Source organism: Triturus cristatus, chromosome 4_1, assembly GCF_964204655.1.
Source record: "Triturus cristatus chromosome 4_1, aTriCri1.1, whole genome shotgun sequence".
Lineage (NCBI taxonomy): Eukaryota > Metazoa > Chordata > Amphibia > Caudata > Salamandridae > Triturus > Triturus cristatus.
The window spans coordinates 124,767,092-124,784,343 of NC_140585.1; the positions used below are offsets into that span (position 1 = coordinate 124,767,092).

The following is a 17,252-nucleotide window of genomic DNA, read 5'->3' on the forward strand; positions in this document are numbered from 1 at the left end:
AACACACAACTCACGGCCTGACACAGGGTCCAAATCCACATCAGACACCCTAGGGGGGACAGGGACACATCCCCAAGGGCACCAACACATCACCCACCTGCCACAAATTCACCCGGCTGCATCCTGGACACACAGCTACCGCCACCATGCAGCAATGTCCCGGTCACGTCACCATAGCGGCGAACAGAGCAAATACATGCGCAATGCAGAAGGCAGGGCCAGTGCCAGGCATGGGCAGGGCATAAAGACCACAGGGCCACACCCACACACTAGCACATCCCATGAAGGCACATTCCATGTGTCCTCCCTGTGTACCCCATGCACAACAACAAGCCAGGGCAATACATACCCTGCACCACACAACAAACAATCATGGAGACACACAATGCAAATGGACACACAGCCTGCATAGTCATACATACATATCATAGACTGACACACACACACATACACACCCCACGTGCCACCAGCAATGGAGCACAACAAATAGGGAAACCAAAGTGGGCTGCACACAAATGGAAGGCAATGGAGACACACAAAAAACATGTGTACATCACGTCAACACAAGGAACAGAGCACAACACCCTTACACCATCAAAGCACACATGGCTGGCACAGTCAGTGAAATCAAACCAAACCACAGACAGCTCAGTGCAACAACACAGGGAGACAGCAAGGCAAACCATGTATAGGCACAAGGATGAAAGGATGAAAGGAAGGCCCTGAAGTCAAACTGGGAACAGCCACACATCCATACAACTACTTCACAGGAGTACACCAGCAGCACTACACACAGGGACCATCTACACACCTCAGGACTGACAAACACAAGTAAGAATCTATACACATACCCCCCATACCCTCCTCACACCAGCAGCATACAACAGCAGTGCCAAACACACTGAAGGCTGGCAATTCTTGACAGGCAATACACACACAAACAACCACACACCCTGGGCTCAGCCACAAAGATCACACAGACACACACACAGGGATGCCACCACAAATGTGGAAACAAATACAACAGACAAACACATAACCCAACTGAAACACACACAGAGCCACAACAACAACAACAGACATGCCCTGTGCAGCTAAACTGGGGAAAGGCAATGGGAGCACAGACACAACAAGAGTGAACAACCTCATCACTCAGGAACAATGCACATACAACATTCCACAACACACACAAGAAGTGCACCATCACAGCCACAGCAAACAAACAACAGATGCACAGGCAGAACAATCACATAGCAAACATAGCACAACATCAGGGGATGCATACCAGGCAATCACAAGGCAACATACACACAGCACAGCAAGCAAAACAAGCTGTGTGTGCACACCAAGCATACAAGGCACGCACATCAGTGACAGAACAGCAACCCACACAACACCGTACAGCACAGCACAAAGACAACAGCACACCCAGGAAGTGAAGCAGTAACACAAACAACACACATACATCCAACACAACAACCAATAGATGCACAAGTTTGGGACACAAAGGTGGAAACAACTTGACCACAGGACTGGGCAGCACACACAGTTGAACTGCATAGCAGCAACCATGACTGACAAACAGCACCAGAATATCACACATGACCCATTGGGGAAATGCACTGAGTGACACATTGACCCTGGACAAAGAACTGCACCACAAAGCACAGTGGCACAAATGAAGTTATGGGGAGGCACACACACATATAAACCAAGGGAACAGTTCACACCAAAGTGAAGTGTACTGCATGTCAGTAGGGGACATGGCAGGAGTGTACCATACACAAAGAGAGGGAGTGCAGACCCACAATGGGTAGGCAGCTGAAGCACAGATAGGGGATGGCATGACAACACACATAACATGCCACACTGGAGGCAAGAAGGCACCATGGGACAGCAAGGCATGAGAAAACACAACCACAATGGCAGTGTGGAGCAGAAGGTCTGCACAGACGCCACAAACAGCCACCAGACACAGGGATGTGCAACAAAACACCACACTGAATTGCCAGTAACACCCTCTGCATACTCACAAGTGACAAAAACAACAAGTAGGAGTCAGACAGAACTGCAAGGCCACACCAACACACTGCACAGTGCACAACATACAACTCACACATGGGCATACAACCACATCCACAGGGATGAACAATCAAAACAACAGGCACACAACTCCTGGGTGACACATGTGTGTAGTTGACATTGCATAGGCATGCACACATCAACACTCCCCACAAACTCACCCCCTTCACACTGCACAATACCTGGCCATCCAAGAGCACGCATGGAAAGTAAGCCATGGGACTAGGATGACTGGCCATCACAAGATGAACACACACATACACCACTGGGCACACATATAGGAAGAACACACACATGATGACCCTGGACAGCCTGCCTGCAATACTGTGTGCAGAAACCCACCCTGTGCTGGCAGTGCCCCCCAACCTGACATGTCTACAATAGAGCCAACATTAACTAATCAAGTAAATGACCACTGCCAATCATTCGAAATTGACACCATTGCCACCACAAGCATCTGGGCCAAGAAGAACTGAAGACCCTGTCACCCCTGAAAAAAAGAGAGCAAGTGAGCCCAAACATTGACCATGTTGAAGTGCCACACAGACCATGTGGCACAGTAAACCATTTACACACAGCAAAATAACTTTATTCAGTAAGGACACTGACAAAATAGACAACTGGAGCAACTGTCTTTATTCACAAATTGCACAGATACGCACCATGAGAAGAAAAGAGTAAGGCACAAAATGCAGAGCATGTCCATGAGAAGCTGCACAGGCAAAGGCAAAACAGCAGTGAACAACAAGGCCAGTGGCCAGGGCAGAGTGCAGAGTACGTCCATGAGAAGCTGCACAGGCAAGGGCAAAACAGCAGTGAACAACAATGCCAGTGGCCAGGGCACAGTGCAGAGTATGTCCATGAGAAGCGGCACAGGCAAGGGCAAAACAGCAGGGCCAGTGGCCAGGGCAGAGTGCAGAGCATGTCCATGAGAAGCTGCAAAGGCAAGGGCAAAACAGCAGTGAACAACAAGGCCAGTTGCCAGGGTAGAGTGCAGAGCATGTCCATGAGAAACTGCAAAGGCAAGGGCAAAACAGCAGTGACCAACAAAGCCAGTTGCCAGGGCAGAGTGCAGAGCATGTCCATGAGAAGCTGCACAGGCTAGGGCAAAACAGCAGTGAACAACAAGGCCATCGGCCAGGGCAGAGTGCAGAGCGTGTCCATGAGAAGCTGCACAGGGAAGGGTCCAACACAGCAGTGAACGGCAAGGCCAGTGGGCATGACAAACTGCAGACTGAGTCCATGAGAAGCTGCACAGGGAATGTGTGCGACTGTACCTTTCCATGGCCAGCAACACAGTCATGGGGCAACAATGTGCAGCACAGGCCCTCCTGTGTGAGACACAGGTGTGTGAGGGTGACTACCACTAAGACTTGGCTCTCAGGTGGACTGGGAGCTATCTGCGCCTCAGGGACTGTCGGGGCAGTTAAAGGGGGAGAGAGCGGAACAGCTGAGGTAGAGCGATCTGTGTCTTTGCAAGCTGGAGGGCTGTTGTTGGTATAGTGGCACATGGAGGTAGAGTCATGCAGACAGGAGTCACGGTGTGGCTGGGAGATTGTGGAGGGGTGCCCTTCCACTTCTTGGGGATCCTAAATGGCTTGACTGACTGTGGATCAATGGGAAGTGGTGTGGGCACAACAGGCACACTCACCACCACTGCTGCAGCAGGTGCAGGCGCTGGCAGCCACTCTGGTGATGTGCTGGACCCAGCGGAACGCTTTGCCTCTGCCCCCTTCCCCTGTTTACTAGGTGTCACCCCTACAGTCCCCTCCGGCCCCTGCTTCACTGGGCTTGGAATGGGAGTCGAGGTGATTGGAGATACTGTCTTTGAGCCCTTCCTAGGTGTACCCTTGGCATGCACCACCTCTTTGGTGGGCACAGACACTGTACGATTATCTTTGCGCAATGTTTTAGGGGCTGGAGAGTCCTTGGATGGGGATGACACTGAGGCATGTGTGCCTGAGGTCTGCTGCTTTGCTAATTGTCCACTGGTGTCGCCTGATGGACTTTTCGCCCTGTGCTCTGGGGTGCCTTTGGTCTTCTGTGGGGATGGTGTCTGCGCCCTGGACCGCTTGGGTTGCTGCTGCTGTGTGCTCCGTGTGCTGTATCGTGCCTTTGATGTATGTGGACCGTGGTCACTATCATCAGACGTGGCCAATGCCTGGGTGGTGGACAAAGGGACTGGAGCTGGACTGTGAGAATGTGCCTGTTGCAGGGCAGACATCACTGTTGATGACAAAGCCTGGACTGTCCGGTGCAGCTCACCCACTTCGGAATGTATGCCCTCCATGAAAGCAACCACCTGGGCCAATTTCTTGTCGTGGTCAATGAAGGCATTTAGGAGAGCTGTCTGGCCTACACACAGCTGGTGCAAAAGGTCCACAGACTCAGCACTGATGCAAGCAGGGGGGACCTGGGCAGGGGCAGCGGTACCAGGGGTGAAGGACACTCATCCCCTCTTACTGAGGCGGACACGGGCAGCACCAGAGGAAGTGGCTGGGAGGGTGGGCAATGGCTGCTTTGTGGTGGAAGTCGATGCAGAGTCCCCGTTTCCTGTGCCCTCCAACATGGATGCATCCCCGCTGGTATCGGATGATGTGGTGCTTTGCGTCTCAGGCTGGGACAACTCCAGAAGACTCCTGCCCCCCTCTGATGTGCAGGTGGCATCTGTGTCACTGGGCTCCTGGGCAGCTGTGGTGCTAGTTTCACCCCCAGTGGTATCCGTCTCCTGTCCCTCCGTAACCACAGGTGATGCTGCATGGGAGAGAGAGATGTAGGGTCAGGTAAGTGGCAAAAACAGAATAAACATATGCAAGAAATGCATGACAAAAGTTGAGCAAATCTACATGTTGCACACCACCCTGTGCAATCACATCGTGCAAACTCACTACATAGACTCAAGCAGTGTATGGAAACTGGAAACTCAGGCATGAGTGAGCCATGTGATGACCACACAGCACAACACCCTGCTTGTGTCTCTGTTCAAACAGACACACAACTAGTTCTGAGCACACCTAGGGACATGATGGGGGCACACAACTTGTTGCCAATGACAGAACTGGATGTAACAGGAGGGGACAACACAGACCCAGACTACAACATGACAGTCCACAATAGACATTAGCCCATGCCACCCACCATATCGTACCTTGGGGACAATAGAATACTGCACATTGCTGTAAGATATCTAGCCCTCCCCAATATTGGTGCATGCAATGGACGCATTGATGTACGGACAGTCAGATTGGGCACTCTGCCGTTCCCTCCCATGGGATTCCCAAGACTACACCAATGCAGAAGAAACCTGAAAAGCACAACTCAGAATGTAATGTGAAGGCACAGCTTCCAAATCTACTTTGTAAGTACAGGTAGGGCAAATGCATGCCACAGGCACCCAGGCCAGCAGCCACTTACATGCCGTAGCATCACACTACCAACATCACAGAGGCCAGCGCTGGCACAGGCTCTGTACATGCAGCCACTCCTATCCAAAGTCAGACTACCCAAATGCTCACCCCTGGCTGGCTGCTGATGCTCCTTCAAACGTGCATCCAGCTCAGGCTGTGTCACCACAAAGATGTGCCCCATTAGTGGTGTCATGCTGCGCTGTGCTAGACGCCCAGTGCGAGGAAGCAGCCCCAGGGTCCAGCCGGCTGATGTCATCCCATCTCTTGTGGCAGTGGGTGCGCCGTCGGTTTGAGACCACACAGGGCTTGCACCTTCGCTGCAATGGCCCTCCACACGGCCTTACGCTGGTGTACCTTGTGCTGCAGGCATGGGAGACAAGAGAGAGAAATGATCAGGTACACAGTGCCATGTACCGACATCTTTCAGTATAGCAGCAAGATACAACAAAATCACATATCCAACGATAGATTAATCAGAGACTATAGTACAGCCCACTTGTGACCCCTGCATGGGAAAAGCTGATGTTAAAGCATGCAGGTGTGAGGGGGAACACAGTCCCTGCACATCTCACACACATGCAGGATGCCAGCACTGAAACCTTCCTGCCTACATCTCCAGTTAATTGTTGGGTTGAGCAACACATACATCACATATCAACCTGTGTTTGGGGGTTGACCCACTGTGTCCAAGACTGTGCAGCCCTCAATGTTCCTGCCCTGTGAATAGATAACTGTGTCATGGATGTCACATTGAGGACATGATCTCACAAATACAAAATGTCCTTCACAAGGGCGGTTGTGTGCAATCTACAGTGCTGAGATGGCCCACAGCTGGAGTGCAATGTGAAAAGACTGATGTCATACTCTGTAAGTGAAGTGATGTGTCCTTGTCTTTGTAGATGGGGACTGTGCTGTCCAGCTGGGCTCACACTGAGATGGACTACAGGGGCACACACAGCCATCCAGCCAAGCAATAACTGTCCTGACTACAGCATGAACAACCTTCTGTGTCACTGTATGGCTGACAACACAACACAGGTTACTCATACTAACATGTGCAGGGAGGGAAAGCTGTGGCATTGGGTACACACACCCTCCCACTGGAGACAGCATGTCAGGCAGTGCACGACACTACCCCACACTCCCAGGCACATACTGCATCAGTCCACTAGTCACTACATGTGTGGCCCAACACTGGTTAAGACTCACCACGACATTTGGGGCACCATATAGCCTTGGGTACTGTGTGAGCACCTCGTCCACCAGGAACTCCAGCTCCTCGCTCGTGAAGGGACTGGCACGGATCTTCCCTGTCCTTGCCATCACTGTGGACGTGAGACAACAGCAGAGGATTTTGGTGGCAAGTGTCCCCAGGCAGCAGTCCCTGGAGGCAGCAGCAGGTGAGGGGTGTCAGGCAGCAGTCCCTGTAGGCAGCAGCAGGTGAGGGGTGTCAGGCAGCAGTCCCTGGAGGCAGCAGCAGGTGAGGGGTCTTAGGCAGCAGGCTCTGTGAGCAGTGGCAATGTGAGGCTCATTCCCACATATATAGTCCCCTGGGGTCGTTTCAAAGGTGCCAAGCTACAGCAATTGGTGGTCCATGTCTGCCTCTTTCAAATGCATCCAATGACCGACTCCGCGGTGGCGGAGCACACCTACAGCGACCTTCAAAATTGCATCATGCCACCGCTATCGAGCTTTGCATTGGCTCTAAGGCGAGCTCCATGGCGGTGTAACACTGCTGGGGCCCGGGGTGCGCTACCGCGAAGGTGCATCTTTCAAATGCAGCCAATGACCGCCTCCGGGGTGGAGGAGCACGCCTACCGCAATCTTCAAAATTGCATCATGCCACCGCTATCGAGCTTCGCATTGGCTCTAGGGCGAGTTCCATGGCGGTGTAACACTGCTGGGGCCCGGGGTGCGCTACCGCGATTTTAGTGGCGGAGCATGCCAACCGCCATTTCCACATGTCTCCATGCCTATGACTAACCCTGGGCGCGACACTACGCTTCGCCCACGTAGTGTACGTAGCGCTGCCTGCTTCGCAGTTTTCGAAGTAGGCGAAGCAGGCAGCGCCTACGCACACGCGAGGGCGAAGCGTAGCTGCCTGCCGCCCACCACCCGCCTCCCGCCCGCCCTACTTTTAAAAGCTAAAATAAATTTGTAATAAAGCAAATTAAAGGCACTTAACTGACGCGCGGCATCTCCCGGGGCTCCCTCTTCCTGGTTTTCAATTTTCCTGACAAATGCGCATGCGCGGATGCCCGCGCATGCGCATTTCTCGCAAGAAATGCGCATTCGCGGGCCTCCACGCATGCGCATTTGTCAGGAAAATTGAAAACCAGGAAGAGGGAGCCCCGGGAGACGCCGCGCGTCAGGTAAGTGCCTTTAATTTGCTTTATTACAAATTAATTTTATCTTTTAAAAGTAGGGTGGGTGGGTGGCGGGTGGCGCGTAGTGGGGCTACGCGAAGCGCGTAGTGTGCGTAGATTCGGGCACACTACGTGCTGCTTCACGTAGCCCCACTACGCCCACTACGCCCACCCTTACCTATGACTACTGCACTGGTGTGAATGGGGATGCTGGTGACACACCGCCGGTGCCAGGCGGTAGCTACCGCGATATGGGTGCCATGCATTGACACGAGGCACCTCCATTCTGGCGGCAGAGCATGCCAAATGCCATTTCCACATGTCTCCATGCCTATGACTACTGCACTGGTGTGAATGGGGGTGCTGGTGACACATCGCCGGTGCCATGCAATGGTTTGTGTGTGTGTAATGTACATTTGTCTGTACCCACTCACATCTCACTTGAGGAATTGATGTTGGTGTAGGCAGGACAGTATAGTCCTGGACTGTACAATGTGTACACATGCCAATGTGTTGAGGTCCAGTGACAATCACAGCAATGCTCGTTTCGATAAATGTTGATCTAATTAGCATTGACTCGCATGTCTCCTCATGAACACATTCATCATTCCAGCGCCTACTGTGGTCATTGTGTGGTGGATGTGTGGCAGGTTGTAATGACGCATCAAGGTGTAACCGGTACAGCAGCTAGGTAGGAGACAGTGGTTTTGATTAGTTACACATATGCTGGATGCTAGACTCCCAGGCGTGCACATGTGTACTGTGGTCATATCCCTATGTGCATTCACATAGCCAAAGGTGGTGTTTGAGGTACTTGTCTTGTGTAAGTTGACACGTGTGCCCTTTGTGTAGCTGAAGGTGTCCCTCCATGTAAGCTGGTCTGTTAGTCACTCTAGATGTCAGTCATTGTTGTTGTTGTGTAATCCAGAACGTGATATGCTGTGCACATCTCTTGGTGTATTGTATTGACATGTGTCCACTATCATCTCCAATAGGAGGAGGCCAAATTTGATTTGTCACTTGACTGTGCTGGAGGACATGGAGGATGTTGCGATCATACGCAAATTGCGCCTGTACAGACTCACCCTGAATAACCTTTGTGATCTGTTGGAACCCCACCTGCAGCCACGCAGGACATATGCAACAGTTTTCACCCCTACTTATAAGGCGATGGCAGCCCTGCATTTTTTGCCACAGGATCGTTCTAGGAGACTGTGGCCAGCGCTGGTGGGATGTCACAACCGATGTTCAGCATGGTGCTGCGTGATGTACTGTCCGCCATGATGCTATACAAGGACAGATACATTCATTTCCCCAGGGGTGCTGAATTGCCAGCTGTGAAGTGAGACTTCTATCCCCGTGGACACATCCCCAATGTTGTTGAGGCCATTGATTGCACCCATGTTGCTCTTGTGCCACCACAGGCAAGTGAGCACCTTTACCGCAATCGCAAGCATTACCACTCCATCAATGTGCAGGTAGTGTGCCTTGCAGATATGACCATCTCGCACGTGTGTGCCAAATTCCCAGGCTCGGCCCACAACCCCTACAACCTGAGGAACAGCATAGTGCCCCAGTTGATGGCTAATCTTCTTCTAGAGCGTGCATGGTTTGTGGGTGAGTATGCCTAGTCGTGTGGCGTGCTGTGTGTGTGACCTGCTCCCCTGAGACTCTGCAACATTGTAATGTCTATTTGTGTTTGTCATACCTAGGTGACTCTGCATATCCCAACTGTCCCTGGTTGCTGAGCCCACTGCAGAATCCCAGGTCCCCGGCTGAAGTCCGCTACAATGAGGCCCATGGGAGGACACGTCGTGTGGTGGAGCGCACTTTTGGCCTGCTCAAGTCACTTTTCCAGTGCCTGGACAAGACCGGAGGTGCACTGGCATACTCGCCCGGGAAGGTGTTTCAGATTGTTGCATGCTGCATGCTCCACAACCTAGCCATTCACAGGGAGATTCCCCTGCTCCTAGATGATGGTGAGGACCCAAGGCCCCAGCCTCCAAAACCAAGCCGTTTCCAGTGATGAGGACAGTGGAGAGGAGGAAGGTGTTGACCTGCGTGAATAGCTCATCAGCCGCTACTTCACTTGACGGTGGGTGACAATATGCAACATACCCATTGTCTGATGAGATTGCTGTTGTCGTTAAGGGGCATGTGAGAATTGTAGCATCAGCCAGTTGTAGACTCAGTGGTGGTTGGAAATGTTTCTAGGACATGTCATTTGGGATAATCAATGGGACGTGTATGTTGACACTTGGGGGCCATTGTGACATGTGCATGTTGGGTTATCCTGGTGTTAGAGCTTGTGTGATGTCTGTGATGCCACACCCAGACCAGTGACAGTTGTTCTGTTGTGTTTCCCTAGGTGCCTTCGACTTCTCCTTGCCTACATACAGACCATGGTCCTGGTACATTGTGATCATGTTGAAGACTGTACACCCTGCAATAAAGACGGAGCAGACATAACATGTGTCTGAGGATATTTTATTTACTATGGTGAGATGCAAGGGGGTGTACATTTTTGCACGGGGGAGTGAGTTGGCAGTCATGGTAGATGAGATGGTCGAGTAGTCACCACATTGCTGTGGTGACCCAGTCCAACAGGCAGATGCCATTCACAAGGCAGTGTGGGGAAGGACAGTTCAAAGAGTCAATGCAGTGGTGGAGAGGGTTGCCATCATGGCTGGCTCCGTGACTTGCGTCTGGCAAGTGCTTGGCCTCCAGATACTCCCAGGGTCTTCTTGGGATGGCCCCTTCGTCGTTGGCAGGGGGGGCCCTGCTACAGGGTCAGTGGGGTCTGAGGAATCACCCTTCTCTGTGGGCGCAGGGAAGGAAGGTGAACTGTCATTGTGCAGCCCACCAGAGGGAGGCAGATGTGTTGTCTGGGGCGCATGCCTGTCCCTCAGTACCGCCACTTGCTGGCCCAAGAGGTCCACGATTTGTCCCATGCGGCTGTCGATGGACCTCACCAGCAGGATGAGCTCATGCAACAGATCGTCCGACCGGCCCGTTCGTCCCTGGGCCTTTTTGTATGCGCCCAGGACCCTGGTGATGTGTTCCAGGGAGTGGGTCCCAGCCTCCTGGTGTCCTTGGGTGACCCTGCCCCTCCCACCTGCCCTGCTGTCACGGACTTGTTGCCTCACCACTGTGGGCACCCGCATCCTCTCCCTTCCCTCCTCCATGGGTGGTGTGTGCGGGGCATCATCTGGGACAGGGAGGGTGTTGTAGGCAGCACTGGTAGTGGTGGTGGTGGTGGTGGCAGTGGCCGCACAGGCCATGACAGCAGGGGTCTGCTGTGGAATTGTTGTTGCCGCAGATGTGGTGGGGGGGACGCTGGGGTCCTGGGACCAGATGGGCTGGCCTCGAGCTCATCGTCCATGGAATCCTGGGAGTCAACATCCGAGAGTCCTTGTACCGGGGGTGGCGACTGGCTCTGCAGGTCGCTGGTGTTGTCCTCGGCAGTGAGTTCTTGGTCACCTGTGGGTCAGATGTGAAATGGTCATTGCAGTGCACCCAGCAAGCTTTGGGTTAGCTGTGTGTCAATCACTTTTTGTACACTGCACAATTGACATATTATCACATTGTTGACTGTGTGCAGTACTGTGCTCTCTGACATGATACAGTGGTACAAGCATTACTTGTCCATGGTGCGAGGTGTCAAGGCATACTATGAGACCCATATCCAATTGAGGTTTACTGGGACTTGTTGCCATCTAGGGCCTGGCACAACATGTGTTTAATTGTGGACTCATGGTTTAGTTGTCTGACCTAGCAGACGTCACTTCTGGCCATGGACTGGCCATTGTCATCTCCCGCATCCCTTTGTCCTGTCATGTGCATATCTTGATTTGTGCCACCACACATGCTTTCATATTTTGAGAATGGTCCTTGTTGCACTTGCCCCATGGTGATGCACATGTAACTAGTTGCTGTGCATGAATGTGCCAAGGCTTTCTTCTACTTGTACATTGGTGTGTCACACTTTGGTGGTTGTGACAGTTTCCTTGGCTTACAACCCCCAGACACACTCATTGTGAAGATGGCTACCTACCTGTAAGTTTGTTTGGTGTACTGCAATGGCATCCAACTGCTCCTGGGTAGGGTGGGGGAGGGATCCATTGTGCTCCGGTGTGAGACAGGGGCATGGTGGGAGTAGTAGTGCAGCCCTCCCAGACACAAACACCCTCCCAGGGAAGATGGCTACCTACCTGTAAGTTTGTTTGGTGTACTGCAATGGCTTCCAACTGCTCCTGGGTGGGGTGGGGGGAGGGATCCATCCTGCTCAGGTGTGCTACAGGGGGCATGGTGGGAGTAGTAGTGCAGGCCCCCCACCTCCAGACACCCTCATTGTGAAGATGGCTACCTACCTGTAAGTTTGTTTGGTGTACTGCAATGGCTTCCAACTGCTCCTGGGAGGGGTGGGGGAGGGATCCATTCTGCTCAGGTGTGGGCCAGGGGTCCTGGTGGTTGTTGTAGTGTTGTTTGCCTGTACGCATGCCCCCATGGTTATGTTGTTAGCTATGTTTGGGGTGAATGGGAGTGGGTGAATGTTGTATCTGTGAGCCATGTTTTTGTGAGTGTGTGGTGCAGATGGATGGTGTGTGTCCTAGGTGGTGTAGCTTTGTAGTTGTGCAAGGCAGTACATATCAGGGTGGCGGTAGTCATTTGTTTGTACTTACCAGCCTCCACTCCCCCAGCTACTCCTCTGAGACTCTCTGGATGCAGTATGGCAAGCACCTTCTCCTCCCATTGTGTGAATGTTTTTTGTGGAATGGGAGGGCCACCGCCAGTCCTCTGAGCCAGCTCACGGTTCTTGCTCCTCCTCTCCTTGACCACCCTATTCAGATCATGCCACCGCTTCATGATCTCCTTTTTTGATCTTGGGGTGGTCCCTACTGCATTGACCCTTTGGACTATCCTAGCCCACATTTGTGTCCTTGTGGCTAATGGTGTCTGTTGGACCAGGGTACCAAAAAGCTGTGGTTCCACTCTGACTATCTCATCTACCATGACCTTCAACTCACTCTCAGTGAATTTGGGCATTTTCTGTGTGTCCATGGTGTGTGGTGTGCAAAGTGATTGTGGGGCAGAAGTGTGAGTGGCGAACACCACTGCACTGCCCCAAACCCTGAAACATCACCTCCAGCAAGACCCCCTACACTGCTCAAAAACGACTGCCCTAAAGCCTGAAACACCACCCGCAGCAAGACCCCCTACACTGCCCGAACACCGCTGCTCTGACCTAAACCCTGAAACACCACCACCAGCACGACCCCCTACACTGCCCGAACACCCCTGCACTGCCCTAATCCCTGAAACACCACCCCCAGCACGACCCCCTACACTGCGCGAACACCAATGCACTGCCCTAAACTCTGAAACACTACCCCCAGCAAGACCCCCTACACTGCCCGAACACCACTGCCCTAAACTCTGAAACACCACCCCCTGAAAGACCCCCTACACTGCCCGAACACCACTACACTGCCCTAAACCCTGAAACAGCACCCCCAGCACGACCCCCTACACTGACCAAACACCACTGCTCTGCCCAAAACCCTAAAACACTTGCCCCAGCACGACCCTCTACACTGCCCGAACACCACTGTACTGCCCTGAACCCTGAAACAAAAGCCCCAGCACGACCCGCTACACTGCCCGAACACCACTGCACTGCCCTAAACCCTGAAACACCACTCCCAGCAAGACCCCCTACACTGCCCGAACACCACTGCACTGCCCTAAACCCTAAAACACCACCCCCATCACAACCCCTATACTGCGCGAACACCACTTCACTGCCCTAAACCCTGAAACACCAGCTCCAGCATGACCCCCTACCCTGCCCGAACACCACTGCTCTGACCTAAACCCTGAAACACCAGCCCCAGCACGACCCCCTGCACTGCCCGAACACCACTGAACTGACCTAAACCCTGAAACACCAGCTCCGGCACGACCCCCTACACTGCCCGAACACCACTGCACTGCCCTAAACACTGAAACACCACCCCCAGCACGACCCCCTACACTGCCCGAACACCACTGCACTGCCCTAAACCCTCAAACACTACCCCCAACAAGACCCCTATAGTTCCCGAACTCCACTGCACTGCCCAAAACACTGAAATATCACCCCCAGCAAGACCCCCTACAATGCCCGAACACAACTGCCCTAAACCCTGAAACACCACACCCAGCAAGACCCCCTACACTGCCTGAACACCACTGCACTGCCCTAAACCCTGAAACACCACCCCCAGCACGACCCCCTACACTGCCCGTACACCACTGCACTGCCTTAAACCCTGAAACACTAACCCCAGCATGACCCCCTACACTACCCAAACACCACTGCCCTAAACCCTGAAACACCACCCCCAGCAAGATCCCCTACACTGCCCGAACACCACTGCACTGCCCTAAACCATGAAACACCACCCCCAGCAAGACTCCCTACACTGCCCGAACACCACTGCACTGCCCTAAACCCTGAAACACCAGCCCCACCACGACCCCCTACACTGCCCAAACACCACTGCACTGCCCTGAACCCTGAAATACCAGCCCCAGCATGGCCCCCTACACTGCCCGAACACGACTGCACTGCCCTGAACCCTGAAACACCAGCCCCAGCACGACCCCCTACACTGCCCGAACAGCACTGCACTGCCCTAAACCCTAAAACACCACCCCAGCACGACCCCCTACACTTCCCGAACACCACTGCACTGCCCTAAACCCTAAAACACCACCCCAGCACGATCCCCCACACTGCCCGAACACCACTGCACTGCCCTAAACCCTAAAACACCACCCCCAGCATGACCGCTACACTACCCAAAGACCACTGCACTACCATAAACCCTAAACACTACCCCCAGCACGACCCCCTACACTACCCAAAGACCACTGCACTAAACCCTAAAACACGACCCCCTAAACTACACAAACACCGCTGCACTACCCTAAACCCTAAAATACTACCACCAGCACGACCACCTACACTACACAAACACCACTGCACTCCCCTAAACCCTAAAATAATACCCACAGCCTGACCCCCTACACTACACAAACACCACTGCACTCCCCTAAACCCTAAAACACTGCGCCTACACTACACAAGCACCACTGCACTAACCTAAACCCTAAAACACTACCCCAGCAGTACCCCCTACACTACCCAAACACCACTGCAATACCCTAAACCCTAAACCACTACCCCCAGCACGACCCCCTACACTACCCAAACACCACTGCACTGCCCTAAACCCTGAAACACCAGCCCCAGCACGACCCCCTACACTGCCCGAACACCACTGCACTGCCTTAAACCCTGAAACACCAGCCCCAGCATGACCCCGTACACTGCCCGAATACCACTGCACTACCCTAAACCCTAGAAAAGTAACAACCACCCCATGCAGAATCCCCCTTACCTCTCACTCCTCGTGGTTCCTCTCTCCTCATGGTTCCTGCTTCATGTCATCTCTGAGGGGCGGTGCACGTCGTTGTGAGGAAACGGAACAGCCTCTGTTTCCTTACAATGACGTGGACCGTCTACATTTTTTTTGAACTCATGGTCATTTACCATACATACCTTTACAACAAAATTTGTTGTAAAGGCATGCGTGGTAAATGACCATTTGTTCTAAAAAAATGTGTAGTAATGACGTCGCGATGTACAACGCATGTGTGGTAATGCATGCGTTGTAATGGTATCGCGAAGTAAAAAAGTCGTTGTAACGGCTGTTTACCGATCGAAGCTGGCCCCTGTTCTTCAGTGAGTCATTTATTTGATAAATTAGGAGGAAGGAATGTGTTTTTTTACCGAAAAGTGCATTCCCGGCTGTTGTATTGTGAAAGTGTCCACATGGTCTGGTTTCACTTCCATTGAGAGAGTGGAAGAGTCTGTTTGGATCTAAAGGGTTTCTGCTGTTGGACGGGGCCGGCGCCACACGTCATCAGAAAACATAGCTAATGGAAAGCGTTGTCCTCGAAGTGTGGAGCAGTGCCATGAGAGGTCAACGAGTGTGCGTCCCACCGCAGTATGACCGTACCCCGTGACCCATGTGCCGCCTCCAGTGTACGGAAGGCAGAAGTGGCATCCATCGCAGGTCCTCTTGAAGACAGCTGTATCATTAATTCTACATTTTGGAACTAGGGCATTTTAACCTTGTTGTTCCTGCCAGATACAAAGAGAAGATCCTGTGTTATTCAGTGCCCTTGTTACCTTTTCTGTGGGTAGTGGTGCTTGTCACTTCTCTACCCCGCCGGTGCACACGACTGGGCTCCCCACCTCGTGTGCCATCTGCAGGGCCTCTGTCCTCGGATCACTGGTTTTGGTTTCTGGAGTGGCAACATAAACAGTTGCTTCCAAAGGACTAGCCTGAACACTTAGGTGAATATCCCCTGCGCCAGCATTCTGCGGAAATTCTTTCCTAGTTCTCCATGTCATAATGGCTCTGCTCGCGACACCGTATGACGTCATAGGAGCCATAAGATGACCTCGTCGGTGTGCTGATGTCAGTTCCACCCATTTTTTCCGTGCCACCGAGGTATACAGGTGGACCGACACATTTTCACATGTATACATAGTATACTAAATATATATATATATATTATCTACTGGCGGTCGCCAGTAGATAGTTATAGTTAGGACCGAGTTCCCATAGAAAATCTGAAAATTCTATTTTGAATAACTTTGGTGGCGGTTGACTTATCTTCGTGAAATTTTCAAAACTAATAGGGCGCTCCGCTCAGCTCCTACCCTGAAAGTCTCGGGGTGATTTGTCAAGCGGGGGCCGAGAAAAAAGGGGGGTCCAAAAACGCGTTTTCCCCATGCATTTTCCCATAGGACCTTTAGTCGAAGGTACAGCCCGACCGGCTGAACAGAATTACTTGAAATTTGGCAAAGAGGTAGTCCTCAGGTCAGGCATGTGCCTTTTGCATATATGGTGTAAATCCGTTCAGTAGTTCCTGAGAAAATCAAAACTAAAATCACATATATATCTGGGCGGAGCCTAACCACACATCTCATCGTGAGATCTGATTGGCTGTCAGCACTTCCTCCAAGAAGTGTTGGCAGCCATCTTGGGACCAATATACATAATAGCACCTCATTAAAAAGCATTGCAGTTAATAGAAGGTTTTAAGACTTTAGTTACATTATAAATCATTTGTTGATGGTACCATACTCATTTTAGGAATTGTGGTTTGTTCTAAGGTGATTTTACCATGTGAAAAAGCCTTCTGCTGTGATATCATGAATCATGTTTGAGAGAAAACTATTTTCTCATGCTTTTCCCACAGAAGTTTGGAAGGTGATCTATAAGCTAAACTGAGAGCATATTTTCTGTAAATTCACATTATCTTTCTCAGTCATGTGAGA

At 52.1% G+C, this 17,252-nt stretch overlaps 1 long non-coding RNA gene across 2 annotated transcripts in view; it reads right to left on the reverse strand.

Annotated features, from left to right (window-relative positions):
* Positions 1-2,699: 2,699 nt before the first annotated feature.
* The window catches only part of LOC146847551 (uncharacterized), a 40,735-nt gene continuing 26,182 nt past the window's right edge, over positions 2,700-17,252 (reverse strand). Inside the window, exons 2-3 of one of the 2 annotated variants that reach the window (XR_014981132.1) lie at positions 5,598-5,849; positions 2,700-4,836 (exon numbers count right to left, since the gene is read on the reverse strand). This is a non-coding gene — a long non-coding RNA (uncharacterized LOC146847551). Of the gene's footprint in view, positions 4,837-5,597; positions 5,850-10,326; positions 11,336-17,252 lie in introns of those variants that run through there. The other variant, XR_014981133.1, reaches the window with a different exon arrangement.